The following is a 16,041-nucleotide window of genomic DNA, read 5'->3' on the forward strand; positions in this document are numbered from 1 at the left end:
GTGAGAAGCTCGGTCACCCGGGAGGAGCTCGGAGTAGAGCCGCTGCTCCTCCACATCGAGAGGGGTCAGCTGAGGTGGCTTGGGAATCTGTTACGGATGCCTACTGGACGCCTTCCCCGGAAGGTGCTCCGGGCCCGTCCGACCGGGAGGAGACCCCGGGGAAGACCTAGGACACGCTGGTGGGACTATGTCTCCCGGCTGGCCTGGGAACGCCTCGGTGTCCCCCCGGAAGAGCTGGAGGAAGTGTCTAGGGTGAGGGATGTCTGGGCATCTCTGCTTAGACTGCTGCCCCCGCGACCCGGCCCCGAATAAGCGGTAGAAAATGGATGGATGGATAGATTGGGTTGGTTGTTTAAAAAAAAATTGGGTTTCGCTTTCATTTTTTCTGTTTCTGCATAATATTTAACATGCTGAAGGCCAGAATCATATACATTTTTTTTTACCGTCGAAGGTACTCATTAAAAAACACATTTATACATTTCGGTATTATTGTTTCTTACACAGAAATGACACGGTACTGGCATAACACTGAGCTCAAAACAACAGTTTAACACAAAAATGAGTCGTCCAAAACTTCAGTACATTTGCTGGTTTTTGTCTAACAGCGTGTCTACACCGGGTGCAACACGGCACACGGCTTGTTGCGCCGCGCCGCATCCTGTGTGGACAAAATGTTCAATTAGAATAGGTGTTCTGTTGTCTTTTGTCCGGTCTAGACACAGCGAAATACTGTCCTCGCCAACCAAGTTCCAGACGTAGTCACCCATCACGGCTTTGTCCTGCTTTCTCTGTGCTACTGACAACTGGAAATCAAATCAATTTTTAAATCACTACCTGTAGCAATGTTCGTAAGAAGGGAAGGAAGGAGGCGGGAACCGGCGAACATTCAAATACTAAAACTTTAATTAAATAAACAATAAACAATGAACAAACCGGCAGCCACCTCACGGTAGACTGCCGGCCATAAAACATACACAAACTAAACACAGTTTCGGGCCCGGTCCTCTCTCGTCAACAGTCCTGCCGAACATCCTTTTAAGCTCCCAATCTCCTCCGTGATAAGATGCGGGACCGCTGCGCGCACAGCTGCTTCCACTTATCACTCACGCCACCGGCCCCGCGTCACGGCTCTCGTCCCGCCTTCCTCACCACATACCCCCATCACCCCTTACAGGCCGGGGGGCACCACCGAGACTGTACCTACTCCCCCCCCGGGGAGCCAGTCTCGGAGTCCGCGGCGCCTGGGGGTATGCACCGGCGAGACGAAAGAACGGAGACGGGAGCCCCCGGAGCGACAGGGACGAGAGAGGGGAGAGAGGAAAAGAAAAAAAAATTGTCCGGTTCCCTGACATGCTGTCGCTCGGTCCTCAGCCAGCCGAGAAACTCTTCCTCGCGGTGCCATGCGATGGTACTGGACGCTCGGTGGACGGCTCGATCCTCCTCCGCCCCCTGGCGACCGGCGATGGCCCTCCAGCTGAGGGCAGCTGGTCTTCCGTTCCCTGCTCCTCCCCATCATGGCGGCTGGCAGCAGGCTCGGCCCACGGCGAACGGGCCTTGGCTCCCTCCTGGACGGCAGCCACCCCACCTCGACCCAGGAGCACGGCAGCGAGGTCCTCGTCCCATCCGACTTCTTGATCCAGCACCACCGCCTCGGGCAGCCACTCGCGGACTTCCCCCGTCCGCGCTGCCCGAACTCCTCAGCACCGCGATCACCCTCGGCAGCGAGGGCTCTCTGACAGCATGTCCCTCCTTCCTCCCGGGTTTAGGCACCAATGTAGCAAAGTTCGTAAGAAGGGAAGGAAGGAGGCGGGAACCGGCGAACATTCAATAATAAAACTTTAATTAAATAAACAATAACGTAACTGACCGACAGCCACCTCACGGTAGACTGCCGGCCATAAAACATACACACACACTAAACATATGTCCGGGCCCGGTCCTCTCTCGTCAACAGTCCTGCCGAACATCCTTTTAAGCTCCCAATCTCTTCCGTGATAAGATGCGGGACCGGTGCGCGCACAGCTGCTTCCACTTATCACTCACGCCACCGGCCCCGCGTCACGGCTCTCGTCCCGCCTTCCTCACCACATACCCCCATCACCCCTTACAGGCCGGGGGGCACCACCGAGACTGTACCTACTCCCCCCCCGGGGAGCCAGTCTCGGAGTCCGCGGCGCCTGGGGGTATGCACCGGCGAGACGAAAGAACGGAGACGGGAGCCCCCGGAGCGACAGGGACGAGAGAGGGGAGAGAGGAAAAGAAAAAAAAATTGTCCGGTTCCCTGACATGCTGTCGCTCGGTCCTCAGCCAGCCGAGAAACTCTTCCTCGCGGTGCCATGCGATGGTACTGGACGCTCGGTGGACGGCTCGATCCTCCTCCGCTCCCTGGCGGCCGGCGATGGCCCTCCAGCTGAGGGCAGCTGGTCTTCCGTTCCCTGCTCCTCCCCATCATGGCGGCTGGCAGCAGGCTCGGCCCACGGCGAACGGGCCTTGGCTCCCTCCTGGACGGCAGCCACCCCACCTCGACCCAGGAGCACGGCAGCGAGGTCCTCGTCCCATCCGACTTCTTGATCCAGCACCACCGCCTCGGGCAGCCACTCGCGGACTTCCCCCGTCCGCGCTGCCCGAACTCCTCAGCACCGCGATCACCCTCGGCAGCGAGGGCTCTCTGACAGCATGTCCCTCCTTCCTCCCGGGTTTCGGCACCAATGTAGCAATGTTCGTAAGAAGGGAAGGAAGGAGGCGGGAACCGGCGAACATTCAAATACTAAAACTTTAATTAAATAAACAATAAACAATGAACAAACCGGCAGCCACCTCACGGTAGACTGCCGGCCATAAAACATACACAAACTAAACACATGTTCGGGCCCGGTCCTCTCTCGTCAACAGTCCTGCCGAACATCCTTTTAAGCTCCCAATCTCCTCCGTGATAAGATGCGGGACCGGTGCGCGCACAGCTGCTTCCACTTATCACTCACGCCACCGGCCCCGCGTCACGGCTCTCGTCCCGCCTTCCTCACCACACTACCATTTTGTGTATTTGCAATATACTAATATATCGTATTAAATGATATGAGCTCAAATGTACCTGAGCTGAATATACACTAAAACATTGATGCTCCTTGAAAATAAATATGACACAGTTATTAGTGCCACACAATTCTAAAGGTCGGGCCAAACAACAGTTTGATACTGTGTGATAAAAACATGATTTATTTTGCTAAACAAAAAACTCTTCGCAACCATTGAACTTCATGTCATTCAACTGCTGTTGCTTGTACAGTATTGTAATACAGAGAGAAATGACATCATGAGAAATGACAAATCTTGACAGAAAACATAATGTGGAATACAAGTGATGTGTGTGTGTGTGGATCAGAAGTGGAATCACAGGACTCCGGCAGCTCAGGTCTGCATCATGTCAAGACTACACAGTTCCTGCAGGACAGCAGACTGCAAGAAGCTTTACTGGGGCATCAGATTTATATCGCCAAGACTTGAATCAGAAAAAGATACTTGATAATAGCCACTAGGCGGCGCTTCGGTAGGCGCAGCTCACAATAAATGTAGTAATTGTAAGTACACATTTGATATAGATGTAGTTTTCTACGTTATTGAGCATTTCTACTTTACACACATTTCCTGTAACTATTGTAGTTATTACTCCACTAGGCTTGATATATATTCTACGTTTAATGTTTTTATTTGGCATATTTTAGTAAAGATAAAATTATAATAAAAATAATTTGATTTGTAATAAGTGTGTCATAAAACCAACAGCGAATGTTTTGTTTTATTACTGTCCATGTAATAGGCCAGAGCGAGCTGGATGCACACGTGTTGTTCTCTCGGAACAGTATTTGCTTGTAATGATGTCATGAATTTCATGGAGGATATTATTTAAAAAGGCGTTCTGAGCACCGGTTATTCATATTACACATTTAAAATCTTTTTTTAATTCAAGTCCTGGTGATATGAATCTGACGCCATACTTTACGCAAACATTACAACCACAAGCTCATTTATACAGCAACTCTTTTCATGTACTGTTTTTACTCTTTCTTGTTTTTCTGCAGAAGAAAGTATTCATACAGGACAACAGGGTGAGTTTTCTATGGGGGGTTTATGGACAATCCTAAAAACGAATTTCAAATTGTAAATAATTGACGCAAATGAAACGCAAAACATTTGGACTTGCGTTTACACAAATGTTCACAAAAGTCTTACAAGACTTACAAGTTAGAACCTGTAACCATATTCAGTTAAAGTCAGAGGAGAAATCAGCAAGTGAAAGCACAATAAGACAAGTGACATGACCGATAACAATATCCACTCAGTAATGACCGAAATTCTGTCAATTTCACTTTAAATGTAACTATTGTAAGTGATCGTTCAGATGATGTGTGGTCATAGCCTACGCCAATAACCTTCCTGTAAAAAACATGTCATATACTGTTATAATCAGTTGAGATATAACCTAAAATATACACACAGAGGTCACAGGTCAACATAGACGCACGTCTGTCAAGCCATCGTTTGTTGGTTAATAGTTGTGGAGACAACACTAATGTATTCATAAAATGTACATAAAGTTGTAAGAGGGTGTCTAGAGATGAACCTCCTGTAAATGTTATAACACATATATTTATCTGAATCTTTGAGGCCTTATGACCCACGATCACGCTGTTTTGAAAATGTCTCTTTCTGTGGTGATTTCCATATTTCTTATGTGCTTCATCTTGTGGCAGTTGACGGCAAGCTGCTTTAAAAGTTCACAGTCCTGCCCCACTGTTTAATAATGTCTCCCCTAACATTACCGGAAGTTTTGTCAAGCTTCATAGGCGATGTGAGAAAAAGTGAAGTAGCAAAGGAGCAAAGTGCTCTCGTGGTTTTAATATGGCAAGTTTCAATCGCAACCCCTTGGTTAAATATAGGCCATATTTGAGTTTTATTTCTTAAAATGACTCGTGCACACATTTCATCTACTGTATGTTGAATCGCACCATTTATTGGCCATGAAGAACCGGAGAATGAAAGCTGTATTATTACTGGAAGCCTGCCGTTGGATTCTAATGACTTCTGTTTTGATTTTCAGGGCCTGGCAGCCCTCTGTGAGCATGTCATCTACAGACCGCTGTCTTCTGCTGGTCTACAGAACACAATGTCAACAAGGTCCAATTCTACCCAAAATGAGCTTGGTGTATAATCTCCATTGACCTGTGCTTCATCAGAAAGGTGCAGCGTGACGCAGAGAACTGTGATTCCATGCTTCACCCCTCTCTCAGGAATGAAAGAAACTATCAAAACTTCATAGGTTTTTCCTCCAGAGTTCTTCGAAAGAACTGCTTTATTATTTTCAAAAAGAAAAAACATGAACACACACACACACGTCTCTATGCTAAGTCCTTTAACTCAACATTCCAGAATAGAAAAAAAGTCCTATTTGGTTTTGTGGTTTTGTTTAGTTTTTCCTCTTGCTATGTGCTGTAAACGTGTAACGTGGACTCGGAATGCATGTGATCCAAGACCTTACACTGTTTAATATATCAATGAGAGGATTTACACCCAAACACGCAAAATATGAAGAAAAAGGAATTTAAGGATTACATACGTCATCGCATAAGACACAGAAAAAAAAAACGACAAGTCGGGTTTGACTTATTTCTTCTTTGTTCTATTAAAGAAAATATTAAAGGATCGTCCTCAGGCTGGAGATGAGCTACTTCTTGGTAGTTTTTACTGTGCATTATTTTATTTTATTTTATTTTGACGTCCGATTGTCGCCTTACGTTTTTAGAGGGTTCTACATATTTTTCTATTTTTTTCCTTCACTGTTTGTACATAGGGAAAAGACCAGCTGAAACCTTTATTTCTATTTTTGTTCTGGTGCGTGTTTACGGTTTTATTTCCTCGGTTCACATGATTTTTCTCGGTTTAAAAATCAATAGCAATAGTGGCTGGTGGTCAGAGTCAAGAGCACAATTGTTTGATGTTTTTACAGTAGTGATCAGCAGAGTGTATCTGTCTGTAAATCTGTAATATCTCTGTAAGGTTTAGGAGAAGTCAAAAAAACGTGATGCTCATTCTCTTGTAATACCATTAGGTGTCGAAGCCATGATTTGTTTCAAAGGATTTTTTAATAACTCAAGTGAATAACACAATGTTAGAGAGAGAAATAAGAAAGCTGCTTAGTGGAATGCGAGTGCATGTTCTGAAAAAAACCCCACATTGATATTGCTACAGTATCTGTTGTAATAATACGCGTGAATGATTTTGGATGTGCGTGTGTACGTATGCATTTAGATTTGTAATCATTCCAAAGAAATCTGATCAATGATCAGACACAGAAAAAAAAGATTCAGTTGGAAGCGATTTTTGCAATTATAGAAGACCTTCTATGCAATTATTTTCTCGCTTGAGAAAAATAGTTGTAAGAGTATTCAGACGAGAATAACTAGACCGTAGTTTCAAGGATTATTAGGGGACCCATGTGTTTGTAAATGAGAAACTAATGTAAATAATCCATCCAAATAGACCTTTGGTTTTCCACATTGATGGCATGTTTTCCATTCCGTGGTATTTTCTCAACACCCTTCTGAAATGGAGCCATTGAAACAAATGTAAATTAGCCATAGTGACGGGTATGGAGAGCATCATTTGTCACTCTCGCGGATGGTTGTTTATAGGTGGTGGTAGAGTATGATGGGCGGGCGTTAGTTATCATCTCGTCAATGACGCAACGAAGTGACCACATACAGTAGAAATAACAAATCAAACCGGGAGAGAACATGCAATTGGAAATACTTTGGATTTCGAATTCTATTTATTTATATCTAACGGTAGCGCTACATAACTTTACATAAAGGAAAAGACTCGTATTTTATTAAACAAATAAACAGAATAATATAGAGCATATATGATGTATATGGGATAGTACATAAGAGAGTATATAATGAGAACAATGTAGCAAAATGTACAGCACCTACGGGCCACACTGCCAACAAACTGACAGATGAAGACGAGTCGCACTGTCTGCAATACTGGAACAGTATTCACTGTCACGAAACAACGAGGATCTGTGTCCTGCATCTCGATGAATCTTTTTGTGTTCGATCTATTCACCTCAGGAAAGCATTGCGTTCGTGCTTCACGCAGGGGGAGATACATATATGCATAGACAAAGGGCTGATTTACAATAACAAGAAAGCCATTATTAACACCCTATAGGTTTCCATCCCTTTCGACCGTGACGTTTGTCAGGGAAAGCAGATCGCCTGCCATTATCTGTGTTTCACTTGTTTGTTCCAACATTGCGAGCGCACGAATGCCACAAGAAACAGCAGATTGTTGTCACTGTCATAAATTTGTTTTGAAAACGATGACTCACGATACGTGCATGGGCCTAGAGCGGTAGTACCCAACAATCCTGTCTTTGCCGTAACCAGAATGAGAATAAAAACAAGCTATTATGACTATTGTTTTGTGTAAAAAAGGTTTGACGTCGTAAACACAAGGGAACATCAGTACTGTAATCCATCACACTGTGTACGTGGTCGGCTTGTGGACTGTTTGGACATGTTTTTGGTCTACATACTTGTGTTTGTTAATGCAGAGAAAACAGCATCCTCTTTATGAAAAGAAAAAAAAAGAAATGGAAAAAAGAATGTGGCTTCCATTTGAGTTGTGGGCGCGGATATGACATTACGACACGCATTTTGGAAAAGAAAAAAGACCACAGCTGAAAACTTGAAAATCAATGTTACGTTCACTGCTGTGAATGACGTCATATACCCATTGTAAACTTCATGTTTGTTTCAGTGTAAACCTGTAGTAGGCTTGATGTAACATGTCATGTTATGTGATGAAAGAAATAATACGATTTAATCAGGAAAAATAAAAAGAGGATTTCAAAAAAACTCCCTCCCCTCAGTACTGTGAGAGACGCTTGGAAGACGATGAGGAGGACCGTTTTCACTTCTGGCTTTAGTTCTTAATTCTTCAATATGTGCTTAACTTTATTCTGAATGGGTGTCTACGGCATCCCACCCAGTTTATTCGGCGGTGCTATTTGTATACATTAAAGCATCCTTTCAGTTTGCTCCTTACATAAGTATATTTCTAGTTTTAGCGAGATAAACTCTAGAAAATGATCACCATAGTTTTGTTTACGTTTTAATCCAGTGAAGTCTGTTAAATACTTTTTTCACATAGTTTGACACAATGTCTTAACATACGTGTTCAAGTTTATATAGTTTAGCTTTGGGCTTAAATAAATCTACTTCAAGAACGGATATTTCAAGAATTGATATTAATACCTCAATAGGAACACAGTCAACTTATAGTTTACTACGGATATATATTATTTTACTTTAAGTATCAGTATACTTATAAGTTCACTTGTAGTAGATTTGCAGTATTAATGAAAAATGTAATTGCAAAGATGAGTAATGTTACACTTAAGCTATACTTAACTGTGCACTTTCATTAAGTCCCAAGTAGAATTGAAATACAAGTATACTACTAGTTTACTAACTACATGAAAAAAAAATTTGTAAGAGAAAAGCGTTTGAGTCTCTACCTCACAAACTATGGAGTGAAAACAGTATCTAAACCTCCAACAAATGCACGTAAAAGATCCACACATACAAAGCGATCCACACTCGCTCTATTTCCAAATGCACTCATCCTAATGCAAACTTGTACAACCCACAATTATACTCATCTGTACTGCAGCTGTGATTTCATACACAAATATCAGGCGCTCACTGGCCTTACTATACAGACTATACAGTTTGAAGTTACTACCTAAGGCCTGCATCTTTTTTCAGGACCTTAGCTGTTCTGGATCGTTTCAATGAAACTGTTAACATTTCTCTCAAGAATTCCATACAAAACAGTAAAATAAATAATACAAATCTTATAATGAAAGCAAATATAATTTAATTTTACATGACTAGTTATTGTGTTTCAGGAAAAAAGAGAGATGAACCCTACATCCTGACTACATTTGTCATGATTCTGCCTCCTTTCGTCTTGATTTTCTAGTCTAGTGGCAGCATCATGACAGACCCATGTGTTTTGTGTAGAGAGAGACATGACATTGTTTGTCTTGACCTGTCATGCACTCTCTCTGGTCTCGTCATTGGCCCGCCCCCTGTACACAGGCAATGATGTGAATATAATATGCACACGTGCCGAATGCTAATTTTGGAGGGGGCGTTAGTATTGTGCCTCTGCAATGGCTTAAAGGGATAGTTCATCCAAAAATAAATTCTGTCATCATTTACACAAAGAAATATATTTGGAAGAATGTTAGTCATTTGCAGTTCCGGGACATCATTGACCACCATTGTAGGAACAATACAACAGTAGTCAAAGCTTTCCTGTAGCTCTGTAATGGTCACCAGCTGGAGTGCCCTTGAGAACCACCAGAGGGCACTCCACATCAGACTATTCACTCACCCACAAACTACATTTCCCATAACTCACTGCCCGGACTCATTCTCACTGATTGCATTCACCTGTGTCTCATCACCCCATTAATCTCAGTCTATTTATACCTTGTTCACTCATTCACACACTGCAAAGTTTTGTTTTGTCTTACACTGCATTTCTGAGCGTTTCCCTGTTTGTTTTCTACCGTGTATCATCTTGGATTGTTTATGTTAACTGTGATTCTCTGCTGCCTGCCTCGACCTCTGCTTGCTATTGATTCTGATTTTGGATATTCCCTTACATTGCTGATGCTGTTATTTGACCTCTGCCTGTTGGACCATTCTTTGTAATAAAGCTGCATTTGGATCTAACCTGCCTGTCCCGGAGCAGTTCATGACAGGTAACCGCCTCAGCCAAGGTAACCGCCCGATAGAGAAGTATGTTGAAGAGTTTTGTGAACTCTGCCATGAGGTGGACGTAAAAGAGGCCGTCTTAAAGGACATGTTCCGCTATGGGCTTGAGGACATGTTAGAGTACCTCATGCCTGACAACACTCCTCAATGGACTTTAGCTCAATATATAGACCTCGCCCTTCGGCTAAGCGGCTCGTCCTTTAGTGTGGGCTTTGGGGATGAGGGGTTCCACAATCTCACAGCATCCCTTCAGCCAGAGCTTCACGTCAGTCCTGCCGAGCAAGAGCCAGAGCTTCACGTCAGTCCTGCCGAGCCAGAGCCAGAGCTTCACGTCAGTCCTGCCGAGCCAGAGCCAGAGCTTCACGTCAGTCCTGCTGAGCCAGAGCCAGAGCTTCACGTCAGTCCTGCCGAGCCAGAGCTTCACGTCAGTCCTGCCGAGCCAGAGCCAGAGCCAGAGCTTCACGTCAGTCCTGCCGAGCCAGAGCCAGAGGCAGAGCTTCACGTCAGTCCTGCCGAGCCAGAGCCAGAGCTTCACGTCAGTGAAAGCAAAACGTTTCAAGTTACGACTGTAACCGTAGTGCCCTCAGATAGGGAACGAGACACTGTGTCAAGGTTGACACTATGGGGAACGCCAGTAGCGTGACGCATCTGAAAATGTTGTGTGAAACTAATCTCGTGACTTATCGTCGTGCCGCGATGACGTCACAAGTGACGCAGTACCGGAAGGTATAAATAGGAAGCGGACGCAGTGCAAATCAGCTTCTACAAAAATAATTGAAGCAAACGCTCCAGGCACAGAGAGTTATGGCAAGGCGACGCAGTGTCTCGTTCCCTATCTCAGGGAGCTACGGTTACAATCGTAACCTGAGACGTTCCCTTTCGAGGGAACTCAACACTGCGTCAAGCTTGACACTATGGGGAACGAAATGCCCACTACACGATAATGAATTGTGTCTGTCCAAGTGTGAAGGTGTCCACGCACATCTCAGGACAAAAGAGCCTGGGATCCAGGTAAGGAAGAGAGTTCCAGTCTGTAGTACCTTATAAACGTAAGTGGGGAAGACCATCCCACAGCATCACAAATATCCTACATAGACACCCCAACAGAAGGGCCCACGAGGAAGCCATACTCTGAGTTGAATGTGCCCTTACTAGCAGAGATGAAGGTATTCCACGCACCTCGTAAGCTAAAGAAATTTCCTCTACAATCCATTTACTAATGGTCTGCAGAGGCAGGTTGACCTCTGTTACAAGGTCCAAAACAGACCAAGAGTTGGTCACATTTTCGCCATAAAGAAAACCTTCATACATATTCTTCTAAGGCCCTTACAGGGCATGACAAATATAACCTTCGGTGATCCGCTGTCTGGTGAGGTGGAGGATGAAAAGCGGAACTAAGGTCCTGGCCACATTCCTAGGTACCTTAGGGACATATCCCGGTCTAGGGTGAAGAATAGCCTTAATCCTGCCAGGAGCAAACTCCAAACAAGATGGAGAAGCTGATAAAGCTTAAAGGTCGCCTGCCCTAAGAGAGGTCATGGCTACCAAGAAGGCTAGCTTGAGGGATAATTGTTTGTCCGAGCTAGACTCAATGGGCTCTAGAACCACAGTCAGGTTCCATGCAGGAACTCTCACCTGAGATGGAGGCCTCATCTTTAAGGTTCCACGCAGGAACCTAACAACTAAGGGATGTCTTCCCAGAGAACCCTCGGGTAGAGGGGAGTGAAAGGCAGAGATTGCTGCCACATATACTTTAATGGTAGATGGTGCAAGACCTGTTGAAAACCGGTCCTGCAAAAAGTCTAGTACTGAAGCCACCGGGCAGTTAACTGAGTCTAGATGCCTTTCATTACACCACAAGGTGAACAATCTCCACTTAAAGGCATAAAGTTTTCTTGTGGAGAGAGCGCTAGAATTAAGGATCGTCTCAACAACCTCAGTTGAGAGACCCCAATTCGACCAAAGGGGCTATTAATAATAGACTGATCCCTTCCTGTCGAACTCTCTCTAGAAGTGATCGGGGGAAAGCATTCAGACGCCATCGTGGCAATGTCTGTACCATGGCGTCCAGTCCCAACGGAGCTGGGCGAGTAGGGGAAAACCACAGAGGGCATTGAGACGTCTCTTGGGACGTAAACAGATCGATTATGGCTAAACCAAACCTTTGCCAGATCTGCTCCACCACTTCGGGGTGGAGACTCCTTTCCCCCGGCCTTGACAGCATGTCTGCACATGGGATGTACACTGCCCTGATCGATGTAAACTTCTCCTGGGCCCATAGGAGAACCTTGTGCGCCAGTCTGCAGAGAGGGCGTGATCTCAGGCCCCCTTGATGATTTATGGAAGAGACCACTGTCGTATTGTCTGTTCTGACTAGAACATGATGGCCTCTGAGGACTGGGAGGAAGTACCTCAGTACTTGTAGTACAGCTTACATCTCCAGGCAATTTTTGTGCAGTTGGTGATGCTGCTCTCTCCATAGCCCACTGGCTGAGTGATGTTCCACTATTGCCCCTCAGCCTGTGAGGGACGCATCCGTCGTCACTATCCTCATGTGATATAGCGTCCCCAATTTCAACCCTTGATTGAGAAACCAAGGATTCTTCCGTATACTTTAACCAGGGAATGAAGGCATCTGCGTGTTAACCTGATCATACGGAACGGGTTGCCTCTCAAGGAAAACCTTTTGCCTTTTAGCAACCACTGTAAAGGTCTCATATGCAGGAGGCCAAAGGAATCATGTTGGACGCTGCAGCCATTAGACCAAATATTCTTTGAAAATGCTTGACACTGTAGGCATGACCTTACTTGATCCTGTACACCGCTGTCAGGATCGATTCGACGTCTGCAGGGGACAATCGTGCCTGCATTGTGACCGAATCCCATACTATCTCTGTTGAGGAGTTAAGTTGCTCTTTTTGGCATTGAGCCGTAACCCCAAGCGCTTCATATGGTTGAAAACGAGATCTCGATGTCGAATCACCATCTCCTGAGACTGAGCTAATATAAACCAGTCGTCTATGTAATTAGGTATGCGGATCCCTTGAAGTCTTGAAGGAGGAAGGGCTGAATCCATGCATTTTGTAAAGGTGCGTGGGGAAAGAGCAAGGCCGAATGGTAGAACTCGATATTGGTAAGCTTTGCCCCCGAAAGCGAACCTGAGAAACTTCCGATGTTGAGGAAGGATAAGAATGTGGAAGTATGCATCTTTCAGCACTATTGTGGTTAACCAGTCTTATGATCTGATTCCGGCCACAATAATAGGGACAGTGAGCATCTTGAACTTGTATCTCCTCAGAGATTTGTTGAGATGTCTCAGATATAAAATGGGCCTTGGCCCTCCATCCTTCTTCAGAACTATGAAGTATCGGCTGTTAAAGCTTGTCTGACTCTCGTGGGGAAATACTCTATGGCCCCTTTTACCAAGAGAGACAAATCTTCCCTTTCAAACACCCCATTTGAGATTTTTAAGCTTTCTCCACTCGTAGAGCAAGTGTACTAAGGGGGTAAACCACTCGATATTGATGTCGGTTGTGTGAAGGCCGATGCCCTGACGTCCCAGTTAGCAAGTAGTAATCGGTCCGAGGCTGGCAGCCTTGCGGCGCCTGCGGCTCAGAATCAGCATCGGCGTATATGCTTCAGACCGGCTGCGGCCAGCATCCGGCTGCCGCACCTTAGGGTTTGGTTCAGACGTGTAGCATCGGCCCGCTTCTTGCTCAATGGAACTGGCGCGGATCTGGCTGCTGAAGCCTGTGCCAGCTCTGATTTAACTGTTTTAACTGTTAAACTAATGACTTATTTTCATGATACTGATTATTTGAGTCTTTTTTTAGATGTCTAATTTTATGAATTAGTAAAAAGGACAACATTGTTGTAAATCATAATAAAGTGCAAAAATGTATTATAAAAATAGATTATAATACATTTATGGATGATAAATGATAATGCATTGATACAATTCAATCCGGTCGTTTGTGCAATTATGTAAAAAAGTGCTTCGTTGCTGGTTATTCAAATCGGGACTGCGTGTTTATGCTACATATGGATGCAAAAAAATCTACTTCGTGTTTAATGTTAACGTGAAATATGAGAATGTGTGTGGAGAGTAACATTTGTTTCTATTGCATTATTTAAGTGTTGATTTAGCCGTAACTGCACCAAACCGCGAGCGTTCTTTTTTATTGCTTAACCTAATAATTTCTGTGTGTACCTCATTAATCACATAGCTGATATCAGCAAATGTGCTTATCCATACACAAAAACTGTAAGGTGGTCATAAAAAATATAAAGAGAGACTTTAAAGTGTTTATCAGAGCTAATGGATTGTGTAAATTTAAAATCTGGCAAAACAGTGACGCCCTTCCTAACCAGTGTGTGATTGGATGGCGGTCTCAGGGAATGGACGTATCCAGTGTGTGATTGGATGGCGTTCTCAGCGAATGGACGTATCCAGTGTGTGATTGGATGGCGTTCTCAGCGAATGGACGTATCCAGTGTGTGATTGGATGGTGGTCTCAGGGAATGGAATTTAAACGTGTACGCGCCAAGTAATTTCTCACTACAACTGTAGGAGATAAACGCAAACGTTTTATTCTGCTAGATTTTGCTTCTGGATCATCATCGAAAAGGTAAGCTTTTTTTTGTTGTTACTTGTTTATTGTTGAGTTTATTGGTTTTTAGCCTGTTAGATTGTTGTTTAGAAGGCTAAACATATTTTGCAACCTATAATCTTGCAGCAGGGCTGCATTGTTTAAGTATTTTAAAACACTAGTAAACGAGGCGTACACTAGTAACGTTACAGTTGCTTGTTGCAGATGTCTCCCATAAATTTTAAAGATTACATTAATACTATACAGTCGTGATTGTAATAGCCGTATCAAACTGTTTCTTTTAATCTTAACGACGTTATCCGTTCCACTTTTTCCCAATGCTCTTAACGTATTTAAACTGCGTGCTGGTGGTGTATTAACCTTCGTTGTATTTACGTATTGAACTAACTCTTTGCCCACAAGTTTTTACTTGTGTAACTAATTTTTTGTGCTGTTGACGGTTCAGCTGTTACACTAATGCTACCTGTTTACAAGTTCTCAATCGCTATTAGCACAACATTTTTGATGTTACTATCGTATTCCAATTTTTATAGACTTCAATTTATATACAAAAGGCTCATTGTTTGTAGCAGATTGCTGTCTGGGGGCTTTCCCTTCGCCTATTACCTTGTGAATATTGAAGCCATTCACACTGCTGCTATGCTAATGCAAGGCTACAGCTTATGCTATTGCCCATCCTAATAAATGGGTTGTGGGGGGGGGGGGGTAATTGCTTCAGAGTTTTGGTTATCAAAAAGTATGTCCTGTGTTTGTCTGTATTACAGTATTTATTTACTTTCACAGACCACGACAAGAACATTTCAGCGCAGACGATCACCTATGTAAGTCATGGCTGAAAATTATGAGAGTTACTCAGTGAATTCTAATATGCGAAAAAAGGCTAGGATAAGTGTTGCTAAGTTTTTGCAGTCTTTGCCTACTCATTCTTCGACTAGTAGTGACACTTTTTGGCATCCAGAGGTTTGTCAAAGGGAGGTAATTGAAGATAATCTTGATGAGTGTAATGTGATGAATGAGGAATCCCTTAACTTTGATTGTGCCGATAAGTGTGTACAGTCTGGTGTCTACATACAAAGGCGCATGACTTTCCCAGAGACCAGCGCAGGTTTAAGAACAAATGAAATGTTCAGGAGCATGTGTGATGAAGACCATCATATAACTAGCTGTCCACTAACTGAACTTGATATAAACATGGTATCAGGCTTCCCTCATGATTACATGCATTTAGTCTGTCTTGGTGTGATGCGAAAGTTATTAGACCTATGGACCAGTGGTCCTCTTAAAATTCGCTTGCCATCACAGAAAGTAGTCAAATTGTCTCAGAACTTGCTCGCTATTAAGAATTATGTCCCTTCAGAATTTGCTCGTAAACCAAGGTCAGTTGAAGAAAAAAACAGGTGGAAGGCAACAGAACTACGACAATTTTTACTGTACACAGGACCGGTAGTTTTAGTTGATGTTGTAAGCGCTCCTGTTTACAATAACTTTATGCTTTTCTCAGTTGCAATTTCAATTCTTGTTGATCCAACTATATGTTCTGTAATGTGTGATTATGCAAAGTCATTACTAGTGGCTTTTGT

Source organism: Barbatula barbatula, assembly GCF_947034865.1.
Source record: "Barbatula barbatula genome assembly, chromosome: 11".
Taxonomy (NCBI): Eukaryota; Metazoa; Chordata; class Actinopteri; order Cypriniformes; family Nemacheilidae; genus Barbatula; species Barbatula barbatula.